Below are 16,040 nucleotides of genomic sequence, written 5' to 3' on the forward strand. Positions count from 1 at the left end.
TAGCTCCTTTGAGAATCTACATATATCTATTGGGTAAATGGACCTAAACTTTTGCATATAACTTAAGGGGGTTCATGGACCTCCTGAAGAGATAAAAGGACCCCAAGTTAAAAATTCCTGTACACATGAGGACCCTCACAGCAACACGGGAAGACTAGCGTTAAATGAGCTCATGCATGAAGCACCTTTAAAGAACTAGGACAGATGCCTGGTTAAGGCTGCCCTTGGTGAAAGAGGGTGTCCGAAGAATTCCTGAAAACCAAATTTTTTTCCACCAAGCGTCCCTGCCTGGCGGTTGCTATGGACGCTTGCCTTGTCCAATCATCGAGCAGCTTGCTAGGCTGTGCGGGGCTCGGTGGTTGCTGTGGCAACGGATGGCAACAGCTCCTGGCCCGGGGCTGCACCGGAGCAGAGCGGCGGCTTGGAGGCGCGTGGGGAGCCCCTTGGCAGCGGCGTCTGTGAGTGGGACGCGGGGTTTTGGTGGGGATCGGGGAGCAGAATTGACAGGGGTTCGGGGGTGCACCGAGGTCGGAGGTCCTCGCAGTGACCGAGGGGTCACAGTGCAGGGGGCATGGGGACGGGCCTGGGGTCTCCTCCATGCGTTCCCGCCGTTTATCCCAGAGGCTCCCTAGGCCTTCCAGATCCCACCCCTCCCTTGCCTTCTCTGGCCCCTTCTCTCACCCCAATTAAAATAGTGGAAGTTCCGATTTCTGTTCTTGGGATTCCCCAGCCAGACAGGTAGCAAAGAGGCAGGCATTGACCCGAAGGACAGAAGACCTCGGTGTTCACCTTGCTTCTGATTTCTAATTTAGCCGTGAGCCCTTGGACGAATCATTTTCCCTATTTTCTCACCAGGAAAGTGGGGTGCCACGCCCCCTCTCCTCCTTCTCCTCCCTCCCCTTTTCCTTCTCAGGATAACTGTGGGGATCAAATGCATGACCACTGCACCCTCAGATGTGCTTTACCTGTGTGATCTCATCTTATAGCCGCAACAGTCCTGTGGAGTGACTGTAATGATTAACCCGCCTTCACGGTTGAGCAATCTGGGCTCAGAAAGTGTCCCATGATCCGGGGTTAGTGATTGGCGGTTGGTATGACTCTTAACCACCACCCAGGGGGGCTACCCCGTGTCCTGTCCTCTATGTGTTTACCTTGGGTTTCTTGCTCCCTGCCTCTATTGGGTCCTGTTCTTTTCATTTCAGAATACTTCAACCAGTATGTATTTTATCAAGATGGTTCTTTCCCACTCTCATTTTCTGGACTCCTTAAAGTAATCGAGGACCCGTTTCATGTCTAGTACTGACCTAGATATTTTGCAGGCCAGAAAAGAAAATATTGTAAGATAGCATCTGTGCCCTCAAGTCACATTTTACTGTATTCGGTTCAGAAGTCAGTGCTAAGGTCAAAGATATCCCCAGAAAATCCCCTAAATTGCCCAGGAGCAACCCAATTCAGATATTGAACCACTGAAAAGATTTAATTCTGGAAATATTTAAACACATTTCACAAAATTCTAATTTATAGACTTTTCCTATTTGTCACCATAAATTAGTAGAAGGATAAATTTATCAATTCCATTATATCTTTGTTCTTCTAAATTTTGCTGGGGCCCTCATTTCGTACTTCAGTTTCTTCCTTGAGAATGTTGAGGAGGCTATCACTATCTGAGTGGCTACCCGGACATCACTCTTTGCTTGGTGGGCTGGTCAATCCTTAGAATCATTCATGTGTACCTTCTGTGGTCTCCCCAGTCTACACTGGACTGACTCTTCCAGCGTCAATGAATTCGACACTAGCATCCTCAGGATTGCCATCTCCCCTCACTGTACAGCCCACTGACTGAAGACGGTCACCCAACTATTTAGAGGTTATTCTTCTGTCTTTTGAGTTAGCTGACTATGAATATAGTTGAAATTTCATTATCCCCATTGATGTAACTCTTTTGGGGTCTTATTGTAGAGATTGTACTTGCTCTGCATAGGCATCAACACTTGATATTCTCAGTCGTTTAAAACTTTGTCTTTCTGATGGGAAAATATTGACTATCACTTTGTTATAGTTTACATTTGCCTGATGGGAAAATATTGACTATCACTTTGTTATAGTTTACATTTGCCAGATTACTAGCGAGACTGAACAGTTTATGATTCTTGACTGTTGATACTTGATCTTCTATGGATTGCCTGTCTTTATCTTTGCCTAATTTAAGTTTGACTGTCCTTTTTGTATTGACTTGTAAGGCTACGGTACATACTTTGTATGCTATGTTGAAATATAATTTAAATTAATATTTTCTCCCAGTAGGTTCTTAGCTATTTTTCTAAGTCAGGTTCATGATGTATAGTTTACCTTCTGTGAATTTCACCCCTTTTAGGTGTAGAGTTCCATGAGTTTTGAAAAATATATAGTCATGAACCATATAAATGTATCGAATGATTCTGTGAGCTCCGAGTGCTTCCTTGTACCCAGTTGTAATCAATCCACTTTCCCCTCCCCCGGCACCTGGCAACCAATGATCTCATTACTGTTTCTGTGTTTTCCAGAATATCATATAGATGGAATCATAAAATACATAGTACTTTTTTCCGTCTTGTTTTATTTAACATGTTGCTTTTGAGATTTATCCATGTTGTTGCATGAAACAGTAGATCTTTCCTTGTTATTGTTGAGTACTATTCAATTTAATAGATTTACCACCAGTTGATGGACATTTGGGTTGTTTCCAGTTTTTAGTGATTATGAATAAATAAAGTGGCTATAAACATTCACATACAGGTCTTTGTATCGACATGTATTATTATTTCTTTGGATAAATACCTGAGAGTGGGATTTCTAGGCTCTATAGTAAGTGTATGTTTAATTTTATAAGAAACTGCCAACCTGTTTTCCAAAGTGACTATACTGTTTTGCATTTCCACCAGCATAGTATGAGATTTTTCACTTGCTCCAAAACCTGCTAACAGGTGACAATTTTGTTAATTTTAGTTATTCTTGTAAATATGTAGTAATATCTCCTTCTGTCTTTAATTTGCATTTCCCTGATGACTAATGATGCTGAATAACATGTGCTTATTTGTTATTCTCTCTCTTCTTTGGTGAAGTTTCTGTTCATATATTTTACCCATGTCTTACAACTGTCTGCTTATTGAGTTGTCCTTTGAAGTCAAAAGTTTTTGTTTTGATAAATTCCCATTTATCAGTTTTTTCTTTTGTGGATGGTGTTTTGGTGTGCTATCTAAAACTCTTTGCTTAATCCAAGGTTAACACAGATTTTCTTCCATGTTTTCTTCTTGAAGTTTTATAGTCTTAGGTTTTACGTTTTATTTCATGTTTTGTATATGAGCAAACTTAGAATTATTTTGGAGAAGGCACAACAGTACCTCTGGCTTGTGTGTGAGAATGATTCATGCAATCACAAAGTAGAGGGCAAATTATTATCTGTTATGAATTAGTGGTAGAGTTTCACAAACTTCAAAATAGTTTTGAGAATGTTTCTCCACGTTAGCAGCAAAAACATTTAGAACATGAAAACACATCAAGTTTGAAAGAAACCCACATAACCTGTGAGTATTGAAAGCAGGTATTAACTGGTACACTTTGGGATCTGCGTAAGGCAGAGATTCTTGACTTCTGTGTTCATCTTTTGAGGGACAGTGTTCATAGCTTTTATCTGATTCTCAGTGGGACTTGGACCTCAAAGGTTAAAGATCACTGGCTTAGGATGAGCACATTTTAGAACGCAGGGGACAGTAATAGGCCTCGTCACGGCTGCTGTCATAAGAAGTGAAGCATCAGCCATTTCCTGAGGGCACTCTCTTCCTCTCAAACAATTTCACCCGAGATCTGTTTCTTCGTTAACGCTGCAGGTGCGCTCAGCGTTTGGCTGCTCCTCCTATAAAATGGTCTTGCAAGACGGATGGGTGCTTGTAGGATCGTGCTAGAAGGATTCAGGTTGTGCAGAGGAGGAGAAGCGATGAACTGATACATTGCAAAATGCCTCTACTGCAATTTAATTTGAAAAACTGTGCAGTCTTTTCATTACTTCGAAGAGTTAAGGTGCTTTAATTCTCTGATCTTTTTTTTTCAAGGGTGATATTTGTCCCTTGTGGTGATAGGGAAGAAGAGTGGGCTTTTAAAAAATGTTCCGTGCTTGGGGACTGGCCCGGTGGCATAAAGGTTGAGTTTGCACACGCTGCTTCTGTGACCTGGGTTCACAGGTTCCCATCCTGGGCGTGAACCTAGCACCACTCATCAAGCCACACTGTGGTGGCATCCCACATAAAATGAAGGAAGATTGCCACAGATGTTAGCTCAGGGCCAATCTTCCTCACACACACACACAAATGGGAAAAAAAAATTTATTAGAAAAATGTTCTGTGCCTGATTGAAAGGCTTGTCATGAAAGTATGTGATATTGTTACAGTGGTGATCTTCATCTTAAAATGAATAGCAAAAAGTCAGCTTGGTTGACTTTAAAGAAAAATTAGTGTGAAATGCCGGCCAGCCCCGTGGCGCAGCAGTTAGGTTCACATGTTCCGCTTTGGCGGCCCGGAGTTCACTGGTTTGGATCCTTGGACCTACGCACCACTTATCAAGCCATGCTGTGGCAGGTGTCCCACATATAAAGTAGAGGGAGATGGGCACGGATGTTAGCTCAGGGCCAGTTTTCCTCAGCAAAAAGGGGAGTATTGGCAGCAGGTGTTAGCTCAGGGCTAATCTCCCTCAAAAAAAAAAAAAAATTAGTGTGAAATGATGAAGAAAGAAATCTCTTGTAATTTCACTGGCAGTTCATAAGTCTCCTGTATTTTATTTTTAAATGCCGTCTCCTTGCTTTAATAGACTATCTAAAATGTCCTGAATGTAAGGTTGCTCTAATAACATTATGATCTGACTGCACCCGTGTCTGTTTTTATTTCTTTAAACTACTATTTTAAGCCCAAGTTAAACAATTTTGCCTAATTCTATGTTCTGTACAACTATGTTGTTGATGCTTGTTTTTATTATAAACAATCCACCCAAGTTTGCAGCAGTGGCTTTGAAAAATCCCTAATTAAAATAAATTTCAAGGTTAAGCTATTTTTATTCATGTCTGAACACAATTACCAATACTTGTGGCTTTTAAAATAATAACAGTGCGGTAAGCATATTTCAAAACCAGGAAGGCAGAAATTTGTGTTTATGAAAGCCAAAAAATTAGTCTTGCAATGCTTTGGAATGTCCCTGGTAACTAATTATAGATGATGTGTATTATATGGAACCTCATAGGTTTTAGTGAGAAGTGGATAAAAAGGGGCTTTATGTATTTCATTTCTGATAGAATCTCTGTCACTCTCGGAGAGAATTAAAATTTAATAAAAAGGAGTAACAGAGGGATGTAATCTAAAAATATTAATTAATAGCTTTAGCTCTACCAGAATGAGATTCTGTAATAAATGGTAGGCTGTCAGTTGCTAAATCATGAAATATTGCAGAGAGGGAAAAGGCAAAATACTCTTTTACAATATGGCTCGTGATGTTAAAACTGGTAGGGGTAGGGAAGCTTTGTACTTGTTAATCATTTGTGTTTTTACATCACTGTGTGTAATTACAATTAAACAGATGGTTCCTAAAAAGATAGTGTGTTCTTAGCAATTAAAATCATGGCAAGCAGCTTTTTCTCCTCCCCAACATACAATTAAACTGAATAGAATCACACATGCTGTGGGTTCTTCAGAGGAAAGGTTCTATGCAGATTCGAGGAGATTAGTATTCTGTTCCCCAGCCCTGTCATCTTGACCCCGCAAACGGCGAACTTTGCAGCTGGCAGAGGGCTTCCAAACATGGGTGTTATGAAGTGGTTACCCTCTCGCCTTTCTCTCCCAATCCTATTCTTGCCACACGGGGATTAATAGAATACATTTTTAAATGAGATCTTTGGAACAGTCTAACAATAATTGGATGTGTTGTATCTAGTATGGCTTTCTAAATTCTGGGAGCTCAGCTAGCTCATGAAATTCCTCAAGGGCACAGAAAATTCATCTTTTATTTTCTTAAGCCAACCAATGTTGACGTGTTTGCTTGTGAAAAAAAAAAATTCTTTCATTTCATTGCAAGGTTTTTTATCTAAAGAATATAGAATTTACTTTGGGTTCTGGGGAAACCAAGTTCTCACCTGATTTATGATTCTTATTACAGCAAATTAACTTTAGGAGATTTTTCAACCAGGATTCAGCAGTGCATGAAACATTTCACCGGTTGAAATACGGCTTTGTGGCTACTGGTCCCTCCCTTGAACCAGACCCCAGCAGTGTTAATGGGTCTCCCCCAGAGCAGTGGAGTTGGAGCCCGTGGTAATCTGTTCACAGATGAAATCTTGTAAATAAATGTCTTGTTTGCATGAGAATAAATAGGCCCAAGTATACTTTCAATGATTTTAGGTACAGGCTTTTGTGCCCACCAGTAAGCAGTTATTTGCTGGTGTAATTAACCATCTGCACCTTATTGTGAGGGTGCAGCTGGCTAATTATGCCCAGCGCCATAGGGCAGGTTAAACTTCTCATCTGCATAAGAACTGGAATTGCAACAAAGGACACTGACCTTTACAAATGAGTCCCTAAATTTAACCAGTTCAATGTGAGGTCCCCACTCATGGAATTTTGTTTTGTTTTGTTTTGTTCGGAAGTGAAATTTATATACGAGTAATGGTCTTTCTATTTGTAAAGTAATTAATACGGAACCATAGGACAGACTTGTATTATTATGAGTCAGGGACAAATGAGATCCCTGCTGAGTTCAAATTATTTTGTTTCCTCGTTTTGGAGAAGTGCTACATCAATATGGATGTACATGTGGTCGTGAACTCATATGAATGACAGCTTGGTGCATCACTGAGAGTTCAAATGGGCTAAATTTGGGTATTAACCATTTCAAAATCATTTTTAGCAATAGTTGCACATCCTTCTTATGACTTATTGGATGGATGGTTTGAGAGAACAGCAGAATGCTGGAGAGCAGAATCTTAAATTTCAATGTAGGTCATATTCACAGTCAATGCCCATTGACTAAGTGTGACGGAGGTCTGCTGGGGTGAATCTTCCCATGTTTGCTTGTCTAAGATTGTCTTTGATTTGCCCTTACCCTTGAAAGATATTTTTGCTGGTTATAGAATTAAAAGATGGCAGTTTTTTATTTCAGAATTAAAAGATGGCAGTTTTTTTTCTTCTGGCATATTTGAATTTGTCATTCTACCAACTTCTGGCTTCCATTATATTGAGAAATTAGCTCTCTATCTAACTTGGCTCCTTTGAAGATAATCTGTCTTTTTTATTGGCTTTTTAAATGATTTTTCTCATTATTTTTGGTTTTCTTCACCCTCTCTAGGCTAAGTCTAGGTATGGATTTTTTTTCCCCATCTATCTAGATTGGGATTTATTTGGCTTATTGAATGTACATATTGGTCTGTTTCAAGATTTTGGTAAAATTCTCAGCTATTATTATTTTTTTTAAAAGATTGGCACCTGAGCTAATTTCTGTCACCAATCTTCATTTTTTTCTTCTTCTTACTCTCCCCAAAACCCCCTCAGGACATAGTTGTATATTCTAGTTGTAGGTCCTTCAGGTTGTGCATCAGCTATTATGTTTTAGATGTGGCCTCGGACTCATCTCTTTTCTCTCACTCAAGGATCCAATGATGTCAGATCTCTGTCTTCCATGTCTCTTTATTTCACTTGTGTATTTCAAAAACTAAAATAAAATAATTTTTTTGTCACTCCACGTACTGACCTGCATAGTTCTTCTGATTTATTTTCTAGTTTAGTCATCTTCTTTACAGCTATTTAAAATATACGTTTTGCTTATCTATGAAATTTCTAAATTTACTGTATCTTTCATTGCTAGGTGTTCTATTTGGATATCTTTCAAATCTGCTGTATATGTTCTCCCATAACATTTTGTTTTAAAAAAATGTTTAAACCTAAAGAAAACTTGAAATAATGGTACCTAAATACCCTTTACTTAGAGTCATCAGTTGTGAGCATTCTACCACATTTGCTTTTGCTTTGCCTTTTTTCTCTCTCTCTCTGTTTTTTCTTGAACCATTTGAAAGTAAGTTTATGACTGCCAGAAGGGCGATCTCATGACACTACTCCTTTATATACATTAGCAGGTATTTTCTAAGAATAAGAACATTCTTTTACATAACCACAATACTGTTATCACAGTCCATAAATTAAAATTGGTACAGTATTATCTGATATACACTCCATATTCATATTTGCCCAATTTTTCGATAATGTCCCTTTTAGTGGTTTTTTTTTTTTTTTTCTTTGTTAAATCCGGGATCCAGTCAAGGATCACATGCTGCCTTGAGTTGTTCTGCTTTTTAGTCTCCCTTAGTGTAGAACAGTTTCCTTGAAATTTCGTTTTTCTGGACATTGACATTTTTGAAGAGTACAGTTGTTTTACAGAATTACTCTATCATTTTATTTGTTGATTCGTGTGCCCTGAAGATATATTCAAGCTTGTCTGTTAGTACTTCAAACATAAGAGACACGCTTGAATGTATCTTGAATAAACACAGTCATTTTATAGTCTGTATCTAACAAGTCTCCTAGATGAAGTGTTTGATGGACTTCCTGTTATCTTTAGTTTCTGCTAATTTTGCTCATGGTATCTTGTTGTCTTGTGTGTTTGCTTATTTCTGTTCTTCATTGTCCTTGAAATAGTGTTTGTGGGGACTTTTATCTTTTGAGGTCTGGTATGACGGTGCCGTCCTCCATGGGAGATTTATATTTGCTTCTTCCAGGCAACTCAGGATCTTTTAGTCCGGGACTGCCCTAAATCCAGCTCATGGCTTGACGTTCTCTGGACAATTTAAATGGTATGGGCAAGGACTGCAAATTTGGGTCGGAAATGACCCCAACTTTTTGAATATTTTTTTTCCTTCTTTTTCCTATTAATTCTTTTTCTCTGCTTAGCACCATAACAAGTTTTACTGTGGCTTTCTGGGGATGATGATGGAGTGACCAGTTTTAATTTTGGGTTCCAGCCTATGGTGAAAAAGATCTCTCATTATACTTCCCATCTTGAGCAGACTCTAACCATTGACTTCTATCTTATTGCCCAATAAGGCCAGCAAAACCAAAGCGCCAACGTTTCTGGATTAGCAAATGCCCTAAGGGCAGAAGTGGCTAAGGCATTCTAGGGCTTTCCTTACTGCTCTGGTGTCTGATTTCCTTTAGATTTTGGTCTGGTAATTGCTACTGTCTTGACAGCTCTTTAAAACTTTTAAGGAGTTTAAAAATTTTTTCACCTAGAGCTTTTAGTTGTGTTCACATGAATGGTTGGTTCAACTAACTGTTACCTGCCTTTACTGGAAACTGAAGTCCTCTTTAATTTTAGGAGAAATTTTATTTTTGTCCTTATATTAGAGATGAAGGCTGGATATAGATATTTTTTATACTTTTAATAGAAATCGATCTGGCCAAGCCCTGTGAAAACAATGCGCTAAGAATTTCCTAGTCAATATTTACCAATGTGATAACTGAAAAAAGAAAAATGGCCCTATTATATACCAGACAGCCCAAGTACAGTGTTACAATATGTAGCCAATCTCTGTCATTGGTTTTCATTACTGAATTTTGTTATGACAGCCATCCAATATGAATTAAAAGAATTATATTTGACATTTTAATAAAAGGTAGACATGCAGCATTTAACAAGAAGCTACTAGGGAGAATCTATGAGACAGTGATCAGTGTTGAAAGCACTCAGTTGAGCAGGGTCAAGCTAGCTTGCTGTCCACTTGTTTCTGGGGATTGCCACATCCCTGATGGCTGGCAGAGATTGATGAAAGCATGGGTCCCTTTCTTCAGTGAGGTCAGTGGGCACCATGGAGGGGTCAATGAGTAATTGCAAATTTGCTCTTCTTTGTATAACTGGCTTTATTAAAGGGATTCCAAACGTTTTGTGTGAAAGGAAATCTAATTCCCAGGCATTATTTTTGTCAGATGGATTTGGTTAATAAATAAGATCACTTTTAAATAATGTTTGCAAATATCTCTAAGTTGTTAGTACTTTGAGAAAATGCATGTAAAATGTATCACTTTTCTGTAACCCTCTCTATAGAGGATTTACATCTTTAAAATCTGAAAGTGAAATATTTCCGGTTATCTCTTCTGGACTCACACATAGTGGGTGACCTGGAATTTTTGGATCCATGTGAACTTCTGGAGAGAGCTTGTTATGTGCTAGTCGTCTTCAAATGTGGGCTTGGTAAGAGCAGAATAATTTGTATGTGGAATTACCTGTCCTGGGTTACCTAATCCAAATAGCCAATGATTTTTCACGATTTCCAGATTTCGAGGCATCCTTGATGGTACATTTGATGGTACAAATGAATTAGTCTACACATTTTATATAAGTACAAAATGTATAAACTTATTCTCTCCTGTTCTAATAGAAATGAGGCATTTTCAACTTGCTGTGGAAATAGCAACTCACGCAACTGCATAGTAGTTATTTGCAAATCTTCCTAATAAACTGTAGAGCAAATTTCAGGTAAACATAGGATTCTTAATAAATGATGATTATTATTAGAGAGTCCTAGATTTCAAGTGACAGAAATTTACTTCAAACTTCAATACAGCTTAATGACAATAAGGAATTTCTTAGTCCGTTTAGTTAGGCCCTAGGATGGTTCATGGGGTCAGCAGATGGGTCACAGTTCCCAGGGCCTCAAAGTTTAGAACTGCTTTCAATACTGCTCTGATTTGCTCATATTCGTCTTTCTTCTCTGCTGTCACCCATGCATCCTGCTCACATTTCTGCTTTTATCTCCTTGGCTTTGTTCTGCAAAAAGTCTTCTCTATGTAGTGAGGAAGATGGCTGCCAATAGCTTTAAATTCATTTTCAGCCCATCAAGTCCAAAGGAAGAACCGCTCTTTCCCCATGTCCAGCTATCATTTAAGGAAAGGATTCATTGCATTATTAGAGAAAATGCTCTCACCAAAGACCAATCAGAACGTAGGAGGATAGGACACTATGATTGGCTGGGTCTGCTTACCCCTTCTGGAAGGGCAGTGAGTTCTTACAGGAAGAAGGAGAATGGGAGGGGGGAATTATACTGGACAGGCAAAAAAGTCCTGTACGAGAGTAGATTGTTAAAAAGGGTTAAAAGCTGTTAAGGAGTATTCCTGAATGAGTACACATTTTTGAATCCAAGTAAGATAAATAGATTTAAGAAAATTATCTACTAAACCCACTATCAGTATAGGAGAAGATATTTTCTTATGTTAGAAAATTCCATAGATTTTGAAGAATTGATACAACACACTGGAGGAAAGAACAATTGAATTAGGGATTGTTGTAAGTGTTAGGAAAAGAAATTAACACACCCAAGATTTACCTTCGCTTAGATTTCTTCTACAAAGAAGTCACTAAGAAATGGCAGACTGCAGCTTTTTTTAAAAAATTTCTTTCTAAAACAGCAGGAGGGAGCCATTACTTCTGTTGTTGATATTAAAATATGAATAAGCCCTCATTGATTTGATGGTTGGATCAAAATAAGGGATTTTAGTTATCAATGAATGGTAATTTCAATGTCTCTTCTTTATTGCATCAAATTCATAAGTAAATATGCATTTGTTTATGAATTTGCTGCACTGAAAATAATATGAATTGCTTAGCATTCATAAGAAGCTTATAAAATAGATTCCTTTGAGTGATGTGTGTGTGTGTGTGAATCGAGGCAGATTCTGCAAATGAACGTTCATTATGTGTAATAGCTGCAGAAGCCAAAGGCATTCTCACTGTGTGTGTCTGCAGGTCTTTAGACTCTGGCAGTGACAGAATCAATGGCATATAAATTAGACGTTATTATATTTTGGTACAGCAAACATACATTTAAAATAGCTTGTCTGCTGTGTTTAAATGAGCATATTTGACAAAATGAACAAGACCATCAAAAACTGCCCTTGCAAGTTATGGTCTGAATGGCTCTCAAGTTATTCATGGTATGGTAATACATTACAAATAATAGATGGACGGCAATTATTTATACGGAATTCACTTTGTCAAGAGACTGTGGCCACAGCATACAGCTCAGATGACGTTTGTGTCAAAGAACATTAATTGGCTCAGATAACTCAAAAGTTCCTGACAATCTAAGGATTCAAATGATGTCATTGGAACTCAGTCTCTTGGCACAGCTTTCGTTTGTGTGGCTTCGTTCTTAGACAGCCTCTCCTCTCGTGGGGGCAAGAGGGCTGCCAGCAGCTTCAAGCTCATATCCTACTTCTCAGCAACCTCGATGGAAAGAAAGAATGCCTCTTTTTCAGCTGTTCCAATAAAGTCAAAATGAAGCCTCATTGGCTCTGATTGGTTTGACTTGGATCATTTGCTCTGTCTTGAACCTATCACGATGGCCAGGGAGATGTGACATTGGGATAAACCACTCCTGGATTGGAGCAAGGAGTGGGGTATTTCCCCAAGGAAAAACGATATTGATCTCAGAAGAAGAGTAAATGGATGCAGGGTAGTAAAAACCAATAAATACCTGACAAATGATTCTACTGTTAAATGAAGAAGGAAAACAATAAATGGTTCAGTGATTCAGCTGCCCATCCAATCATTTAACAAATATTTATTGACTCCATGCCAGGCACCATGTTAGGCCTACATACCAGTGATGAGCACAATGGTTAAGGTCTCTGACCTCATGGAGCTTGCTATCTGGTGGACAAGGCAGACATAAAAATCTAGTTACACAAATAATTTACTCAATATGTGAAAAATGCAACTGCTACTAAATATGACAAGGGAACTTGAGGGAGGTGAAAGGCTTTCTAGAGGGAGTGATGGTTCAACTGAGACCTGTAGGATGAGTCTAGGTAAGCATGGGAAAGGAGGTGGGATGGAAGAAGAGAGTTCCAGAGATTTTATGTCTAAATAACCCTGTAGTTTGATCAGGGGAAGAGGGCAGCCTGAAAACCTGGACAGAAGGGAGACAGCGTATACCACTGGGGGTGATGGACTTGGAGGGAGAGGCTGGGTGTTCCAGAGACAAGAACTATGCCTTTCACCATGTCGTCTGCAGGTGTCCATGATATGGAGTCTCATAATCCAGATCCAGACATGAATCAAGACTCTTCCTGAAAGAAGATCTACGTAAACCTCAAAGACTCTCAATTTTAATATACCCTTTCCAAACAACTTATTGTTTTTTTGGGTTCTTCAAGTGAGAAGGGGCTGGAAAATATGCCCTTGGTTGCTGGGTAGACAAATTTAAAGTGTTTACTTTTAGCCATTAAAGTTCTGCAAGTAGCTGTTCAGCGTTAATACACTACATGTCCATCTCAGCTAACGCTAATTGTATCTCAACCTGATGCCTGAAATGAAACAATCAAGATGTCAAGACATTAGCTCTGTAAATCTTGGATTAGGTCGCATGAATGGATTATCCAGATTAGTTTCAGACGTCTGAGCAGTGCTCTAAGCAGACTTCTCCTAGTCCTGGGCACTCTTTGCATTGTGCTTCATTTTTGCATTCTATCTTCAAATTTAAAAAAATAGTTCCTTTTTTGCATTGGAAAATTCTTTAGGCATGTATTAGGATTTCTCCCCATATACCATCTGCACTCAGTAAATGAGGATTTCTGCTTCTGAGAATGGTAGACTAGGTAATGCAGGTCCACCCGCCTGCTGAGCGCAACTAGAAAAATGGACAGAAAGTCTGCTTCAAGGCACTAGAAAGTTAACAAGATGGTGAAGAACTATCAGGCCAGGTCTAGGGGCAACATGGACCCAAGCAAGGGAGCCCCAAATTTAGAGTTCCTGAGAGCACATGCAAATTACAAGGAAGAAGCTGAGAGACCAAGAGGCTGGACAGTGTTTGTGGGCTAAGGCAACAGGGATTGGTGAGCAGGGCCAGCCAAGGATAGAGGGAGCCTGGTGAACTTCTTGTCTTTGGGTTTGGACCTCAAGGGGCTGCCTCAACGGAGAAGGGATGAACTGGAAGAAGGCCCATGAAGCCACTTGAAATGAAAAAACAAGTCATAGAGAGGGCAAAGACATTTGTAAAAACATAACTGCAAGAGGGCTTGCATCTGGAAGGACTTCCACAAATCAATAAGAAAAAGACTACCCAATAGAAAAAAAGTCAAGAGACTTGAACACTTCACAAGGCATTTCACAAAAGGGGACAGACATCCAAATGGCTAATAAACGTATGAAAAGGTACTCAATCTCATTAGTAATCAAGGAAATGCAAATTAATACCACAATGAGCTGTCATGACACACTCACCAGAGAGCTAAAATTTAGGTTGCTAATAGCAAGTGTCAGCAAGATTGGGGGCAACCAAATGTCTCATACTCTGCTGGTGGGAGTTTAAATAGCTACGACGAATTTGGAAAGCTGTTTAGCATTATCTACCATAGTTGAACATATGCATACCCTACGATTCACCGATTCCATTCCTGGATATATACCTGTCCTGGTGCGCAGAGAGACATTTGCAAGACTGCTGTAAGCTGTACTATTCATGATAGCCTCAGAATGGAAACAACCCAAATGTTAACTAATAGCAGAATGGATTAATAAATGGTAGTATATTTAAACAGTGAACTATTATACTTAAATGAAAATGAACAGACTACAGCTATATACAATGAAATAGATACATAAAGTAGAGCCAATGAAGCCAGACACAAATGGTTACATATTGTGTAATATCATTCTTCTAAATGTTAAAAACCAGGCAAAACTATAGTGTTTAGGGATTCATGCTTAGGTTGTAAAAGAAAATCAAGGAAGTGATTTCTATAGAAGTGAGGATGATGGTTACCTTTAGTGGAGAAAGAGGGCTTAGTGATTGAGAGGGGGTGGGAATGTTACCAAAACCAAAGTGGGTTCGCCTCCTGGAGAGTCAAATCAGACTCTCAACCAGAAGTAAGTTGTCTCACAGAGTAAAATATTTTTGCAGCAAATAGGAGACCATGAGGAATCATTTCCAGAGTCATGGCCTCCCCAAACAAAGGGAAGCAGGGACCTTTTATTTCAGATGGGGAGTGAATATTCAAAAGGGAGAGGTGGGTATTCGCTTGCACAGGCTCAGTTGGAAAACACGCTTCCACATACACTGCAGGTCATGGCAATAAGGCCCGAGCTCCTCCTGGAGAGATCTTGGCATTAAAAATAAGGCAAAGGCCATAGCCAGAGCTCTCTGGTGAGGCTTGTTCTGGTTCAGGGTGGTTGGTGATTGCGTCTCCTTGACATAACAACAGGAATAAAAACAATTTGGAAAAACAGTTACAAGCTTCCAAACCCACCCCTGAGTTCCTCGGGGCAACTAGTTGGGGCACCTAGTCGGTGACAGGAGGGTCCTTCTGGGGTGCTGGCAGTGTTCTCTTCTTGGGGGATCCTTACACAGATGTTCACTTTGTAATAGTTCATCGAGCTGTAGATTTTGGAAACAGTTTTCTGTATGCATAGAATATTTCACAACAAAATCTTTTAAAAGACGGTATCACTGTATCTTTTATCAACCTCATCAAAACTAAAAGCAAAATTTATCACGCGCTCAATCAAATTACAGCGATGCTTTTCACTGAGAGATGTGACCAAGTCTGAATGCGGCAGATGTGCAGCGTGCCAAAGTCAAAATTCAGTTCGATTTCTGGGTGCTTATTACTGTATGCTGGTAGCCATATCACTAAATTTCATCTTCTCTCCTCAAAACCAATATAATTTTACTTGTAATTATCTAATATAGTGCTTTCCATGTAGTAGATACTCTATTATCTATTAAATTACAAGTTAAGATAATTGAATTCCCATGTGAGAAGTAATCTATTTTGGAACTATAATACTTGTAGATTCTTAGTACAAGTAATGAAAATGATGTGAATTGGGGCTCACAAATAAGAAATAATAAGCACTTTCTGCATCTGTGGCTCTCTCTGTTCTGTCATTAACTTCTTCCTATATGGCCCATAGTTGGCTGTTTGACTTTTCCCCTGCGTGTGTCTGGTCTGGAAGCTTCTACAGTTTCAACAAGCTTCCAG

At 39.2% G+C, this 16,040-nt stretch overlaps 1 protein-coding gene across 4 annotated transcripts in view; it reads left to right on the forward strand.

Annotated features, from left to right (window-relative positions):
* Positions 1-187: 187 nt before the first annotated feature.
* The window catches only part of HYDIN (HYDIN axonemal central pair apparatus protein), a 338,461-nt gene continuing 322,608 nt past the window's right edge, over positions 188-16,040 (forward strand). For 2 of the 4 annotated variants that reach the window (XM_044761259.2, XM_070500554.1), the window contains exon 1: positions 190-458. The gene's annotated coding sequence lies outside the window, so the exon portion shown is untranslated. Of the gene's footprint in view, positions 459-16,040 lie in introns of all 4 variants that reach the window. The other 2 variants (XM_070500558.1, XM_070500555.1) reach the window with 2 other exon arrangements.

This window comes from Equus asinus, chromosome 28 (genome assembly GCF_041296235.1).
Source record: "Equus asinus isolate D_3611 breed Donkey chromosome 28, EquAss-T2T_v2, whole genome shotgun sequence".
Lineage (NCBI taxonomy): Eukaryota > Metazoa > Chordata > Mammalia > Perissodactyla > Equidae > Equus > Equus asinus.